The sequence below is a fragment of the Pogona vitticeps genome, chromosome 1 (genome assembly GCF_051106095.1).
Source record: "Pogona vitticeps strain Pit_001003342236 chromosome 1, PviZW2.1, whole genome shotgun sequence".
Taxonomy (NCBI): Eukaryota; Metazoa; Chordata; class Lepidosauria; order Squamata; family Agamidae; genus Pogona; species Pogona vitticeps.
Genome location: NC_135783.1, coordinates 127,330,660 through 127,346,862, shown reverse-complemented (window position 1 = coordinate 127,346,862; position 16,203 = coordinate 127,330,660).

The following is a 16,203-nucleotide window of genomic DNA, read 5'->3' as shown; positions in this document are numbered from 1 at the left end:
CCCTAATAGAGCTTTCAAGTAAAGTGAAATATTTAAGGAACGGTTTTACCAGTTTCAGATGGCTGAATGGAATTCGAATCCAGGCCCCCTGAGTCCTAGTCTGTCACTTTATCCACTACAGCATAATGAGGGAAAATACACTACCATCAATGATCATCCATTCTACCGCTGGGCAGCTTTTACTATCAGGACATGCTGCCTGATGTGTTGTCAAAATATTTCTAGATAACCAGTTCAAAATGTTCTTCCGCTTGGTCAACCTGCTGCCAAACGCAAAATAAGCCCTCGGCAGACCTCTTTAGTCCTAAAGCAACTGGACAAGAGCAGCATATCGCAGTCGGAAGCTTGAAGGCCTCCACTCTACAATAACAGTACGAACATGACATATAGAACAAATTTGTAGATTGATTCTCTGTCTCCTTGCTAATGGAGCATGAATGGAGGTATAGCAGTTCAATTTATCTTATTTAAGGTGATAAAAGCTGGCTGGATAGCTCAGTAGTTTAGGTATCTGTCTGCGGAGCCAAAGGTTGGGAGTTCAATTCCCCACTGGGCCTCCTGCAAATAGAGCCAACCTGTGTATCTATGGGAAAGCTACACAATCCCTGGGTGTTCCCAGAAAAAAGGGAGTGGTAAGCCACCTCGGTGTATTGTCTACCTAGAAAACCCTGGAAAGGGTCGCCATAAACCGCAATGATGATGATGATTTTAAGGTGATAAAATTCCATAAGTATTATTCATCCCCCCATTAGTCACTTCTTCCTTGAGTGACAGTGCGCTTATAGAGTTAGTCAACCAGGTAATGGACTGGAACTATGCTAAAGATGTGAAGTGGTTCAGTACTCATAATTTTTCCTCAGAGAACTGTACTTCCATGAAAAGAGATTAACATTGTCACAGAAAGAGCTCAAGCATCTTTGTCACACTTCAGTTTCAAGGCTGCACAATAGGGTGTCTACATGGGGGAAAAGGAGCAGAGACATTACACCTGCTTCAATGCCCACTTCTACATAACCATTAAAGGTGCAACAACAACCCTTTCCTCTTGTTCATGTGGCCACTGGGGTTTAGTGGAGGAGGTCACAGCTCTAAACTGGGATAAACATGTATGTATGTATGTATGTATGTATGTATGTATGTATGTATGTATGTATGTATGTATGTATGTATGTATTTATTTATTTATTTATTTATTTATTTATTTATTTATTTATTCATTTATTTATGTATTTATGTATTTATGTATTTATGTATTTATGTATTTATGTATTTATGTATTTATTTGATTTATATTCCGCCCATCTGGTCTGGTCAACCACTCTGGGTGGCTTGTATTTCTAGTGCATACATGCTCTAGATTTCCAAGGTTCATGGCTCTTGTTTTGCAAATCCTCTTCAGGGCAAGCCAATTATTCATTTTTGTTCTTGCACCTTTTCAGAAAATAAGGTTTTCCCTCTCTTTGCATCGAGTGGACTAGATTTTGGTTCTTCCCACTACACCCCCATGGCAAAAACAGGAGCCGAAGCTGAAATTGCACTTAATTAGACTAATAGATAAAAAAGACTTAATGTTCCTATGCCTCATTATGTTCTCCCAGACATCCCTTTATACGTGGAAATTATTAGAACACTGAAGTAAGTAGAATTACGCATCTGATGTTAAATGGGACTGCAGCTCGCTGACTCAATTGATGCCCTGTGCAGGAATGAACAGCACGTCTTGGCCTTCTCTTCATTCACATCCTTCTTGTGATTAGCCATAATTTTTTGAATAACATAATGTGTCTCTTAATTCTATAATTCAAATTAATGACTTAAATAAATATTTATAAAATGGCATGTCCCCAAGAAGTCTGCTAATGTGTCAATTTGATTTTAAAAGCTTGAGTAAGCCGGGGAGTAGCTTCTGATGGTTAAAATGTACGTGCGTTTCCTGAACAGAAGTTGCACATTCAGAGTTAACAGCCAGAGGTACGCCAAGTTACAGGATAATGGGCCAATCAGCCAACTCATTTGGGAAAAGAAAATGGGGCATGGAATAACGGAGAGAGGTTCCCCTCCTCACATTAAAATGTACATCAAGCTACTTTGGATAGTTCTTTATGCAACTTAGCAAACTACTAAGAATTTTCATGAGAAGCATTTACAGATTGTTATTTGAACGTGGTGGAGTGGACATGTACCGTTGGTTTTCTGCTCTCATCCATTCAGAGCTTCAGTGAATTAAATGAAGGCCGACTTGGCAGTGATCCCATCAAAACCTTGATTGGGGAGACGGTGAAAAGGAATATGATTTTCTGCTTTCTTGGACTACAAATCCCCCAGTTTTTATGTTGAGAGTTCGACATGATAGACAGACACCTAACTGTGGCTCACCTGGCCAAAACTGACCAACTGTAAGGCTTCATGAGGGAGCTAGGCCTGGCCCCATTCCTCTTCCTGGCCTAGGGCTAGCTGAGAGCTTCTTTTTCCCCCCACCTTACTCAAAATTATAGATCAAGCTCAGCCTCAAAGCCTTCAAGTTGAGGCCCTTCTCCCAGGTGGGTTACATTTAAATGTCTGTCAGGTAGAACAAATCCCATAATCCTAGAATGTAGGATTATGGGATTTGTAGTTTAAAAAAGCAACCCAAATATACTATCCCTAATGGTGAAGGTGGTGAACATGACTGCTCCTAAGTAGAGATGGGGACAACTCACCATTTTGGCTAGTCGACCTGCTTCGTGAGTCATCAAAAGTTGATGACTCATGAAGCACAAAGTTGCCCCCCATGAAGCGATGAATAACAAAGTTATCTGTCAATTCATGGAGGGTATTTAAAAATCGACACCGCCACCCTACGCCTCCGCTTAGGGCAGGCTAAGAAAATTCAGGCTGCCCTTTGCAAAGATGGCAGATGCAGCTTCCCTACCCTAAATGAAGCTGTAGCTGCCATCTTTGCAAAGGGCAGCCAGTTTCCCTTTTTACAAGCCATGGCTGTGGAGGCCAGATGGAAACCTTGGTGGCAGTGGTGATTGCGGTAAGAGGATGGCAACGGGGGTAGGGTGGGGCTAAGGTACGAAGAGAAAGGGGTGGGGGTACGCTGTGGGGTGTATGGCTGCCTATTGGCCCGTCGATCAGCTAATCAGCGGCTGGTAGGCAGGATGTTTTTTTAAATTTTGTTTTTACGAAGAACGAATAAAAATGGGAAAATATTTGTTGATCTGTATTCGTCGGGACTTAAAATTTGTCGAATACGGATTGACAAATATTTAACAAATTGGCAATTTAACTAATTGACTATTTTTTTGACAAACCAGTCCATTTTTATATTCAGCCCCATCTCTACTCCTAAGCATCACCTTGGAAAGGACGAAGACAAAGTAACCACCTTGCTTTCCTGGACTAGGATGACAATGGCACAAACCATAAGGAAAGAGCTTGCAGTCATGGGCTGGAGACCACTAAAATGGCTGCACTAGATATGTGCATGAACCTCAGTTTGGAGGTTCATGCTGGTTCGTACGCATGGCACCGCAGGTGCCTTGGCTTCCCTTCTCCCACTTTCCTGGCCAGTGACCCGACTCACCAGCTGGAGTGCGCTCCTCTCCTCCTCCTCAGCTGCTTGGCCAGTTCCCGGCAGGAGCACAGGTTTGCCTGTTTTGCCTCCTTTTCTGAATGGGTGATCAGTCAAGGAGGCAGGGCCAGGAAGCCCATGCTCCTGCCGGAGACTGACTGAATAGCCAAAGAGGAGGAGAGAAGCATGCGCTGGCTGGTGAGTAGGGGATCCAGCCAGGGAGGCGGGGGAAGGTAATGTGTGGCACCTGTGGTGCTGTGTGTAAAAACAGGCAGGAGCTGTGCCCATCTCTAGTCTGCCCCACTCTAGTGATAGCAAAGAATTTGTTCTTCTCTGCTAATATTGGGTCTGCACAGAGTTGTCTAGCACAGCTTTCTCCAGTGATCAAGGGCCCATTGGACTATGGCCTAGAAGGAAAGGATGTAAATAACTTGATAGCTCTTGGTGAAGAAACTGCAGGATGCTGTGCAGGCAAAACTGTTTTGAGCTGTGCACTGTAGGTGTGTTACAGGCCTAACTGATCAACTGGCTCCTGCTTGTCTTGCAGTAATAAATGCTGTTCAGGTTCTCCAGTCTGAGGACATGAACAGGATCTTGGAGACATGAAAGCTACCCAAGTGTTCTAGATCCTTGCTCTTCCTGGATTATAAAAGTCACCAGGGAGGGAGTAGCTAAATTGTGAGATCTAAAGGGAGTGGTGAATGCCTCTTTATAGGAAGGCAGGATTCCAGTCTGCCTTAAATTAAAGAAGTGGCGGGAAGACTGTTTACTTTAAAAAGCCTTCCCTGAACTCCATCGTGCGAGGCAATTCCTGACCAGTCTTCAATATTCCATTCATGGGAAAGGTACATATTGATTCCCAGCTCCCAATGTTGAATTCCCAGCACCAGGATTTCTGGATGCAGCGGATTGTGTCAATCCATTTTAGTCTGGCTTCAGGCCTGTTTATGAAATGAAGTTGGCTTTGGTCACTTTGGTGATGATGACCTATAGTGAGAATTGGGACTGTGGAAGTATCCCTGTTGCTCCTGCAAGAACTTTTGGCGGCTTTTGATCTTTCTATCCTTTTGGGTTGCCTCTCTAGAATGAAACTTGGAGGAGCTGTATTGCGTTGGTTCCAGTAATCTCTCGCTATTGGTCTGTTCTGGGACTTATAAAAGGTGCTGGTAGTGATCCCAAAAGCCCTGAATGTCATGGGTTCAGGCATTCTAAAAGAGCACATCTGCCCATATTTTAAAATCCCTAAATTTTAAGGTCTTTGGGGAGAGGCTTCCTTCGGTCACTGCCCCCCAGCTCAACTAGTTAGGACCAAAGAGAAGGCTTTATCGGTGACTTCTCCGGGGCTGAGGAACCCACTTTGGTGGGAACCTAGATTGCTTTCCTTCCTGTTTTCCTTCTGCCAACAGGAAAAGCTCCCTTGGTTTAGGCAGGCTTTTGGCAATTGAATGGGCTCCTGGGAAATAAGCTTTAAACACTTTGCATTCTTTTCTCATCTGTTTTGAAATAGTTTTAGTTTGAATTGACAGAAGATTAAACTCACCAAACCCCACTTATTCAAGGGGCCTAGTCTAGTTGCAACTTCCTGCTGTATTTCGGCCCATGTTACAAAGATTTAAGGAGGGCATTCCTTAGTTTAACACAAGTTTCAGTGTGCTTCATATTATAATATATGGAAATCAGCATTTATTTAATGACATGGAAATTTTCAATATGTCCCCTACCCATTTCAAGCGGGGGGGAGAATAGGATTCAAAATAAAAGTTCACTTGTTTTAGATGAATTGGAAAATAATTCTAGTGACATTTTCTGGGGTCAGGAGATGTACTTGATGCAGAGCACTCTGTGTGTGTTGGAGGTGGGCCTCTTTTAGCTGAGATTGGAAAGGTTATTGCAAAAGATAGCAATTTAGCATTATTTTTAAAAGGAGTCCACTTTTGTTGCTGCTCGTTTGTAATGCTTAAGGAATGTGTTAACAAAAATAATGTTTTTGGTTAGATTTTTAAAGTCATTTAGAAGTACAAAAATGGGAATCGTAGATCTTTAGAACTGGATGGGACCCCAAGGACCACTGAGTTCAACTCCCTCGCAAAACAGGAACTCCACAACTCAAGCATCTCTGACAGGTGACCATCTCATCTCCATTTTAAAAACCTTCAATGAAGGTGCATGGGCACCTTCCGAGGCAGTCCATTCCATTCTCAAAGAGCTGCTATTGCCAGGAAGTTCTTCATAATGTTTAGGCTAAATCTCCTTTGAATTAGGCAAAAAGATATCAAAAAGAAAACAAAAAAACCTGAAGAATGCCCAAACGGAACTCATGTGTAGGAGGAACATGGCTCAGGTTGTTGTAATATCATGTTTATTGCTTAAAATGCCTGACACATTTCAACCTGTTGAGGTCTTCAGGCCTTCTGCAGGGGGCTGCAAAGATATGTGGAAGACAATGTGTAAATACGCTTGTGTAAGCGTCAAGCAGTTTGAAATAATTTATTCTCACACATTGAATTATGCAGCCTGTACATAGTTACAGCCTGCAGAAAATGATTTTGAAGGCATTTCCAATCCAGTGCAGTGGTATCTTAACGCAACCAAATGCAAGGCTATGAATTTTATTCTCTTTGGCAGAAATGTGTCCATCCAAAGCATGCCAACTAAATTCAAGGACACTCATCTCTAGATAGGACTGGGCTAAAGAGAAGGGAGGATTTTGAGAATGCCAAATATTAGAGGAGCGCAAGGAACTCCACTTCCTCATTTGAACCAGAAGTCTTCGATTTTTAGAACCCACTTTATTTTCCCTTTCCTTAGAATTTTATCATTCTTGGCATTGATCTCCAATGTACAGAACCAAAGATTTGTTCCAGAATGATTGTGTTCCGCATAGTAAATTTCTTGGTATACCTATCTTTGGCTCTTTGTTTTACACACGGCATGAATAATAGTAGCTGGTTCACTGTTGTTGAAAGTAATCTGTCATTGCCCACTCATTACCCAAAATGGAATGTATTGCAGGTAGCACTGTTTCTTTCCAAGTGTTAATTCCAAGTGTTGTTCTTTTGCCACCTTTCTACAGGGCTCCAAACCTTTACAACTGCCAGCATGCACTGCGCCATCCAGGGGAAGATGATACACCATGTCATCTTCCCAGAGGCTTCCCAGGAAAAGGCAGGGAATCCAGGAGAACCAGCTGCAGACTACTTATTTTCTGCTTGGAAAGACAGCAAACATTTTCTGCTAGAAGGCTTCAGGCAGGGACCTTTTCCATCCCTATTGAGAGATGTCAGATACATGTATTGGCCCTTAGAATGTGGTTGCATTTGAAGCTGGTACTTCACCACTGGAGTTCAGCCGTTAATATGGAAAGCACCTCACAGCCATTTGAGTGTAATCATGTTCAAGTCTAATGGGAGCACCTCTTCATCATTCAATGTGCCACATTGGCTTCCTCATGCTACACAAATGTAGATACACATGCATTTATCACTAAGCTATTCAGACCATCCATATATAAACCTCTGCTCTGCACCTCATTAAAAAATGGCTGATAGCGTTGGGATCAGGTAGCTTACAGAGACTGTCTGTATATGACACTGTAAATAATTAAAATGCTAATTTGTGAAAAACTAATCTTGTTTTAAACCTGTGTGTAAAGCTGGCTCACCTACCCGCCCCCCCTTTTCCTCAACCTATGTTTTGGTCTTCAACAACTCCGATCAGCCTGATGTAGCATGGCTAACGGTCAAGGATGATGGAACCAGAGGAAAGACTGTTCTTTTGCGATGCACCACTGTATTTCTGCAGAGAACAATACTGGGAAAACATTGTGGGCTGTTATTATTGCCCATAGACCGCTATGTCTTTCTTTGGGTTGATGAGGCCTGAACATGTTCCGCGTTCGCTGAATTGCAAGGGGAGGAATGGATGACAAAGTTTTCAAAATAACATTTCGTATTTTATGGGCAACATCCACCTCTCTCTTTGAACAAGATATAATACTTTCCTTTGTTTAATGTGGCTCAGTGAGCACATTAATGTGCTAGAAGAAAACATAACAGTATGCTTCAGAGACAATTACATTTACTACATATCCATTCTTAAGCATTATGATGGGGCATTTTGCCAAACCAAAGGCTGTCCCTAAATTCTGTTAAATTTAGTGCATTGTACCATCCTTTCCTCCTAAAGTGGATGAATGATTTTCCTTGAAGGAGCTTTTAGCATATTATCGCTTCTTACATATTTCATTTTGTGTTGGTTAGATTTATACCCTGCCTTTTCCTCCATTAGAGCTCAGAAGTCTACATTGCTCTGTTCTTCTCCACTGTATCTTCACAACAAAACTGTACGGTACCTCCGGGAGAGAGGTTTGTCCAGGTCCCCAATTAGTTCCATGGTTCACTAGGGGCTTGAACGGGAATCTTCCAACTTCTAGTCCAACACTCCTATACCACACTAGCTCTTAGGAACCATGTTGGTGTACGAACACGGTTACTTTCTAGGTGAAAAGCCACATGGTGATGGACCCAAAATAAAGCTGACTTTTCCTGGAAAACAACAAATGGCAAGAAGTCCCTGCAGCATATGCAGAATTTGTCCTCCAGTTGCTAGACATCCAGCATAGTATTAGCATCATCGGCCATATTGCAGAGGTAGCTACCTATCTAGAGGATAACAGATTTATAGTGGTGACATTATTTCTGGGGTCCCACCACCATTTCCACCCATTTCCAAGTTCTGGTCCAGATAGATAGATAGATGTTATACTTACCGTATTTTTTCGTGTATACGACCCCACAATGTATAAAATGACCCCCTAATTTTGGCCCTTGATGGAGGCAGAGGAGCAGTTAATGGGCAACTGCTCCTCCACCTCCTGCTGCTGCTGCCTCCACTGCCCGCCCGATCGCCTCCTCCAGTGCGACTGCCCGGGCTCACCTCCAGCTCACCTCACTGCCTTGCCCCTTGCCCTAAGGAGACGATTGCTGGAGGAGGAGGTGATCCAGCAGCGGCAGCATGAAGAAGCGTCCGAATGTACGCGAGAACGTGCTTTCCTCTGCCTCCTGCTGCCTCCGCCAGCAGGAGGGGACAAGGCAGTGACTGAAATGAGCCCTCTCAGTTCCACTGAAGGTGGTGATCGGGTGGGTGGGGGAGGCAGCAGCGAGAGGCTCCCGAGCACATGTGAATGCTCCTTGGTCTCTGCCTCCTGCTGCCGCTGCTGCTGCCTCAGGGCCACCGGAGGGGACAAGCCGTGAGCTCTGGAAGAGGCAGTTGGGCAGTGGTGGCAGCTGCAGCAAGAGGCGCCCGAGCACGTGTGCAACTGCCTCCTTCTGTGTATAAAACAACATTCTTTTCCCCTCTAATTATTTTAGGAAAAATTGTTGTTTTATACAAGGAAAAATATGATATATTGCTTGAACACTCATGAATCCACTTTAAATGCTTCCCCTTCCCGTCTGCAAGATTTCAGAGGGGAGGGAGAGATCTTTCTCTGCTCTATGGTGAAAACATGTAGGCAGTCTCCAAGGGCTGGCAATGCTGGAAGGCCTGAGTACTCTTTTCTTCTCTGCCCTGGGTTTTGGAGGTAAAATCAGATTCAGAGGGGTAAACTGCAGTCCCCAAAGCCCCTGGAGGGAGTAATATGCATCTCTGAGGTAAAATATATATTTTGGGGGTTGGACGGGGCATCTGGGGAAGGCTTGAGGGAAACTCTGAAACTTCTCTGGGGTCCTGTGTGGGAGCTGGACTTTACAACATGCACTCACCTGTTCTGTTGGTTCTCTAGGCAGTGATGAGCTTGTCCATTCTTAGCTCCAGATTCTCAGACTTCAATACCCAAAGTTTTACAGGCTTGGTAGAACCTGCCAAAACGAACCTGCCAAAAATCCAGAAGAAGCTGCAAGAGCTTGAAGGTCACTGCTATGGTCTTCACAGCTAAAAGTTACCTCCTTACCACTATAAGGAGGCAGAATAAGACTTTGTGGAACTGAGATAATATAAACATCTACAGTAAATTAAGGTCAAAACAATTGCACAGCTTTCAGCTGTCCATCTTCATTCATTCATTCATTCATTCATTCATTCATTCATTCATTCATTCATTCATTCATTCATTCAGTAAGCTTTCTGTGGTTTCAGGGAGAAGACTTTTCTAGGCTTATTGTCTAGAGTCCTGCCTCTGGAAGTATTAGTGCATGATAGTGTGATCACATACATGGAGAGAACCTGCATGAACCTCAATCTACTATTGAGTTAGTGGTCCTGCCATATCTCTTTGGAATGGTTTCTGTACACAAAATTACCTGTGATTAGTGCATTCTTTTCCCCAATAATGAAGGTGCACCTACATTATGAGTTTTATTTAATATGGGATAATGTCACTCATTTTCTAGTATGACAGTATTTTTTCAGTTCCTGTGACTGAATCTTGGGACTGAATTCACATAGTTGAAATTCTGGTTTGTGTTGCTGCCTGTTTTGTGAGTGGAGTGGGTTGCAGAACACTATGTTTGATCTCACCTGCCAGAAGGTTGCAGCCCTGAGATGTAAAGAAATTCAAAAGGAATTTTTTAGTTTCTTTTGGAAAATGAGTTACTTTTCAAAAGCAGTAACTAAGTAGTGGGGCTGGCTTTGGAAATAATAGCAGTAACTATTTTTAAAAGGTACTCTTAAATTTCTGTCTGTACTGCTCCTTGACAAATGGCAGTGGTCATAAATAATCCACTCCTCTTAAGATTTTCATCTGATGATCTCTCTTTTGAACAAGTCAAACAGACTCTGTTGATGCCATTTTGTTGTTATTGTTTTATAAAGAAACCAGGAAAGAACTAAATATTTCCAAGTCACACCTCTGTACAGTAGTTTTAGCCATGTTGAAACAGAATCAGTGCTACAAGGCTATTGTCAGCTGCTAGTCATCATGACTATATCTCTCCTATCATAATCTCTGGTACCAGTTGCTGTGGAAGCTGAGGATTATGATTCATATGTTTTGTCTCTGAACTTCCCACAGGCTGATCCAAGACAGCTCTTATGTTCTAAAGAGAAAACACAGTCCTTACAAGTGGAACCTGCTTGGCTATGCTATACCTGCTATTGTTTCCCTACTATAAATTTTTCCTTGCATTTTCTGGGTAGGAGCAGCACAGTTCTGGTTATACATGGATTTTTCAATCAATCAATCAATCAATCAATCAATCAATCAATCAATCAATCAATCAATCAATCAATCAATCAATCAATCAATCAATCAATCAATCAATCAATCAATCAATCAATCAATCAATCAATCAATCTTTTGGAGGGCCACTCAGAACCCCATGAGTTCAACACCAAGGACATCAAAGCAGTCTACTTGACCCCCAAACACAACAATTCCAATTCAGCCTCTAGATCAGGCAATCAGAAGTACCGCTGAGGCTCTTTACACATAGTACTATATGGAAAGGATTGTCAACGCCATGAAAGAGAACCCCAGTAGAGAGAACAGTGTGAAAGCTTGGAAGGATTATACAATTAAAGATCATTGTTATGGGGGTAAAAGCCATTGAAAGACATCAAGCCTGAAACAATAAATTCCTGCTGGAGAAAATGATAGATTGTGCATGATTTGTCAGGACATGTGACAGAACCAATCTGGAAAATCATGGAAGAGATTGTGGGCATGGCAGGAAAGGTGAAGGGTTTCAAGACATGAATCTTGGAGAAATTCAAGAGCTAACAGACACCACGCCAGAGAAATTAAGAGGAAAATATCTTGATGGAGCTGACTGCTTCTGAACCAGTGCCAGATTATGAAAGATGTAGAAGAAGCACTGCCAGAAAACATTGACAATAGACAATATTGCAGAAATGTTCCATTTATTCAAGACTGCTTTTGACTTTTTTTTTTTTTAGTGACATGGACCTTTCTAAGATGTGAGCAATAAAACTCAAGCAAACAGTGGAAGAAGGACTGCTGTCCTATAGAAACATTTTCAAAGACATCAAAAAGCAAAAATAAGACAGGCTGAAATTGCAATGTATTTCCAAAAAGTTACACTTCCTCCCCCTCTGAACCCAGTCGACAGGACAACAACAAAGAGGAAGGCCTTTGTGTTCTCAAAGGCTTTCACAGCTGGGATCCGATTATTGTTGAAGGTTTTTTGGATTGTTTGGCCATGTTCTGGAGGTTTTTCTTCCTAATGTTTCAGAGAGGCTGGTGAAACGTTAGGACGAAAAACCTCCAGAACATGGCCAAACAGCCCGAAAAACCTTCAACAACCCTGAAGACCTTTGTAAATATGAACTGTAAAGTACAGTACAGTATTGTAATCATCATCTTGTATGCACAGTTAATACAGTAAATTCATCTGTTCTCTGTATATCTGTGCATATGTGTGTAAAATCTACTCTTTATGCTTTGTAGTTAAGTTTTGGGGAGCATACATAGATTTTGAACTATATGGGGGTTCTGGTGCCTCTTATCCCAGCATTGTTGAAGGGAGAAGTGTACTTCCTTTTGTAGGCAACCCAGTCCTTACTTTGTTGCTTGCCTGTGGTGTCCATGACATCTCTGTTTGTGGCTACCGAAATATTTTTTGTGTAAACACCCGCAAAATTTCACCCATGTACAAAATGGTCTATTCTCACGATCCTTCCATTGGAACTGATATTTGCAGCATGACACTTTATATTACCTTAATTTTACTCTGGACAGGTATTTCAAGCATCACCTGTGGCATGGTCCAAGAAGCAACAAAGAATTCTACAGGCTTTCCATGAAACAGAGTTTGAAGATAAAACAACATCACCATTAGCCTGAACTCCCATATATTTTAAAAATTCATTTATAAAATGTCCCAAAAATAGAACAGTTTGGTTCATTGGATCTTCCAATCAATATAAGCATTGACTATGAATTGCAACAATCAAGAAAAAGCAGTTAAATCTGAATCTATCTTGATATGTCAAGCAGTTTGATTCATCTTCATCACTAGACTGCTCTTCATAAAGAACGCCTGTGTTGTACAAAACAAATCTTAGAGGTAACGTGAAGGTTTGCTCTGTCTGTCTTTCTGTCTGCCTGTCTGTCTGCTTAGTAACAGGATTACCCGAAAATCTCTGAAAAAATCAGACTCTCGACTTTTACTTTTTGGACTGATAGGCTGGCCAGAGAATTGTGTTTGGAAAATGGGAATATCTGTACTCTACTAAACTAAACATTTCAAGCTCTTTGAGAAACAATGGGGTGAATGTAAGTACTGTTGCTGAGTTTTGAATTTCTGGTGAAATTCTTTTTGCTGCACAATATAAATCCACAGCGGAGAATAGCTCAAAATAGTTCCCCAGAATGCACCTCTGTCTCATCAACAGGCACTTAAATGCTCAGTAAGTCATTCTGAGACATTTGTAGGAGAAAGAATTTTTTAAAAAACCATTTACTTACAATTACTTGAAGTTATAGACAATGCATGCTATTTTCTTTACTGTACACATACTTAGCAACCAACTGAAAAGATCAACAGCAACAAACAGCTGCCTTCAAGTGAGGAAAGCAAGGGAAAGAAAAAAACTCAACAGAGAGGTGGGAATCTTTGAATCCAAAGAGTAGAAGGAACAATTGTTTAATGCTTGATAAATAGGCAGTCACCCCAACCCAGAAAAGTCCCTACCAGTTACACGAACTAAAGGCAGCATGTGAGGTTTCAAACAAAACTCTAACAAGCATAGCCGGTTATATCTTCTGCTCTTGAAAAAGCGATGGACTTGATGTTCAAGAGGGCCCCTTCCAGTTTGCAGTTCTAAGATTCCAAGATCTGAGATTAAGGTTTCCAAACTTTGCAAAAAAGACATCCAGAAACCAGGGAGATCCTGGATCAAATCTACAAGATCCCTGATTTCCCCCGATTTCATCTACATTACTGTATACATCGGCTTCTAAAAACATTATCCTGTGCCTTTCTCTTCTGTTTGCAGTTTCCTGGATCCAGAGTAACATGCATTTTATTATCTCCACCTTAATGGAAATCTTTGATGTCTATGTTTCCACTTATTAAACATAGAACATGCTATTATCTGGAGATCTATTTGTTTAATACCTTATATTTCACACAGGATAATTTCTTTCCATTTCGTGTGACATTTTCAAACATTGCAATGCTCATTCTTAGAAAAAGAACACTCCAAAAACTGAAATTACTTTGATCTTCTGGTTGTATATTCTGGGGACGTTCTGGGTCTGGGGGACTGGGGACTGCAGGGAAGGAAAGAATCGGACTGCCTCTTGTTCTCTTCCATGGACAAAATTGTTATGTTGGGTCGGAAGGCTGCAGATCCAGGTCTCATGTCTGTGCTATGAGCCCAGCCTCCCATTGAAAAAAAAGACATCACACAGATACACATTTGCATTGAAGGTGGGAAAAATAATAACGACCATAGCTTTATTAGAGGAACAGAAATAAACTTGATGCAGACCCATTGCTGGCTATCCCACAAGATGGCAGGGGAAAAAAATGATACTCATTAGGTGCAAGACCTCAGAGAGGGGCTGCTGCCATATGTTGTGAAGAACAATCTTCCCATCCCATCTGCCACCCCAAGCTGGACATACCTCGGTTGGTTCTCATTCCAAGCTCCCCAGTAAAGCCAATTGCTTCAGAACTCAGTGCTAGAAAATAAGTGTGATCTTGTTTTCTTGTGTGGTCCTTTGGGCACATAGCTCTGAAACATTTGTGTGCCTGGTGTGATAACATGGTAAGAGGGGGAATTATGCATTTGCTCTAACACATGGTCTGAACTTAAGACTTCTTTGAGCAAGCTGGAAAACATGGTTGACCTTCAAAGAAAGGAATAGAGGAGCTGTCTTTGATTAAGCTTTATTTTAGTGCTGTTCTTGCCATGATCAATGTTGTTTTATGGCTAGTATCCAATTTTTGTAACACTGTATAAAATTTCTTTATATATATATATATACTCTATACACTATAGTACTATGTTTTATGCACTATACTATGTGAGCACTTTTGAATCCACTTTGTGAAAAATTGGATATTAATTTACTAAATATATAAATAGACATGAACTAAAAGCTCCTATACCCTTTAACTTTTCCTTTTAATGAGTATGCTCCAACAGGCTCATGAACTTAATTGCTCTTTTCTATAATATAATATATGCTTATTGTACTATAGTGACACAACTACAATTGTAGAGAATATTCAACATACAGGAAGTGTTCTAGATTAATATAACAACATTATAATGGTACTATTTTATTTTTCAGTTCTTAAGAGATGGGAGATAGTTTCATTTTTTTCTGCATTTTTAAGTGAACCAACCTAATCAGATTCCAAACTAATATGCAGAGCAGAATATAGTTATCCTTTGGGGCATGCATTTCTTTAAATCTTGTAAAGCCAGTTCCAAAAAAATAACAAAAATGTATGTCACAGGGAAACTATTGCACAAAAACAGGTATGTTAAAGAAATTTGTATCCAAAATGTGTAAGCTAGTAGAAAACACATATTACAATAACATGTAAAATGTCATATACTCATCGCCACTCATGAGATCTCTTTCTGATAAATCAGAGACAATTTTCTGTATTTAACAGCTTTAATATATGTTACTGAGGTATTGATATGACGTGTTATAATGTAACACCCACATCCCACTCTCAAGATTTGCTGAACTAACTTGTTGACATTTATGATACGGTGTAACAGCAGTTTCAAAATATTAAAATATAAATCTGGGGTTGGGAATAACACACATATTTACTATTTGCCGTACAGACCAGCAGGAAATTGTAAACATCTTGGGGCATCAATATATTGACTGGCAGTAAAACAGCTATGAGTTAGCAATGTGGGGGGGGGATTCCTTTTTTTCCCTGCAGTGTGTGACTTGCCCTGGTAGCATGCAACATTTGGAGCTATCTTTCTGCAATGCAATCACCTCTTCTGGTTCGCTGGCTATTGGTTGTGGTGCACGAAAATAAACCGGAACGAAAAGAATTCTTCCAGTTTGCTACTGTTAGCTGTTACATAGAAACATAGGTGGTAGGTTTGAAATCACCTTCCTCTTTCATTCAACGTTTCTGTAAATGTTGCAAACAAAAGAAGAAAACACGTATAAGGATAACAAACAGGTGGTGTGGAATCCACAGCTTCCCTTCCATTCATGGAAGGCATTGTACTTTTATGAATGCAAGAAAAGAGTTCTGGAACCTTAGGAAGAGGCCTGTATTCATACATGTACAGGAATGAGATAGGAGGCGATTTGTCTTTTTTTTTTTTCTCCGCAGGTTATCTCCAAAGTTGTTTCTGACAGCTCCTTATGCCCCAGGAGATTTGGGGGGTATGTAGGGGGAAAGAAGAATTTGCAAAAGTCATTTCCCCTTCCTTCCATTAGGAGGCGCTGGCTGCATTTTTTCCCCGCATGAGCAAAATTCCACTTCACTCCAGCCCATGGTACAGCATCTGAACCGGCATATTGTAGGCTGGATCGTTAAAACAGAGAGGTGTGCTCCATACACTGAAGAGTCTTGTCACTGGTGACATCTTGAAGGCTAATAAGCTTTATTTGGAATAAGTTTTCATGGAGTGCAGCCCAGTTCACTGGGTGTAGGAAGAGCAAGCAGAATTATCTGAAAGCATGTCCTGATGGG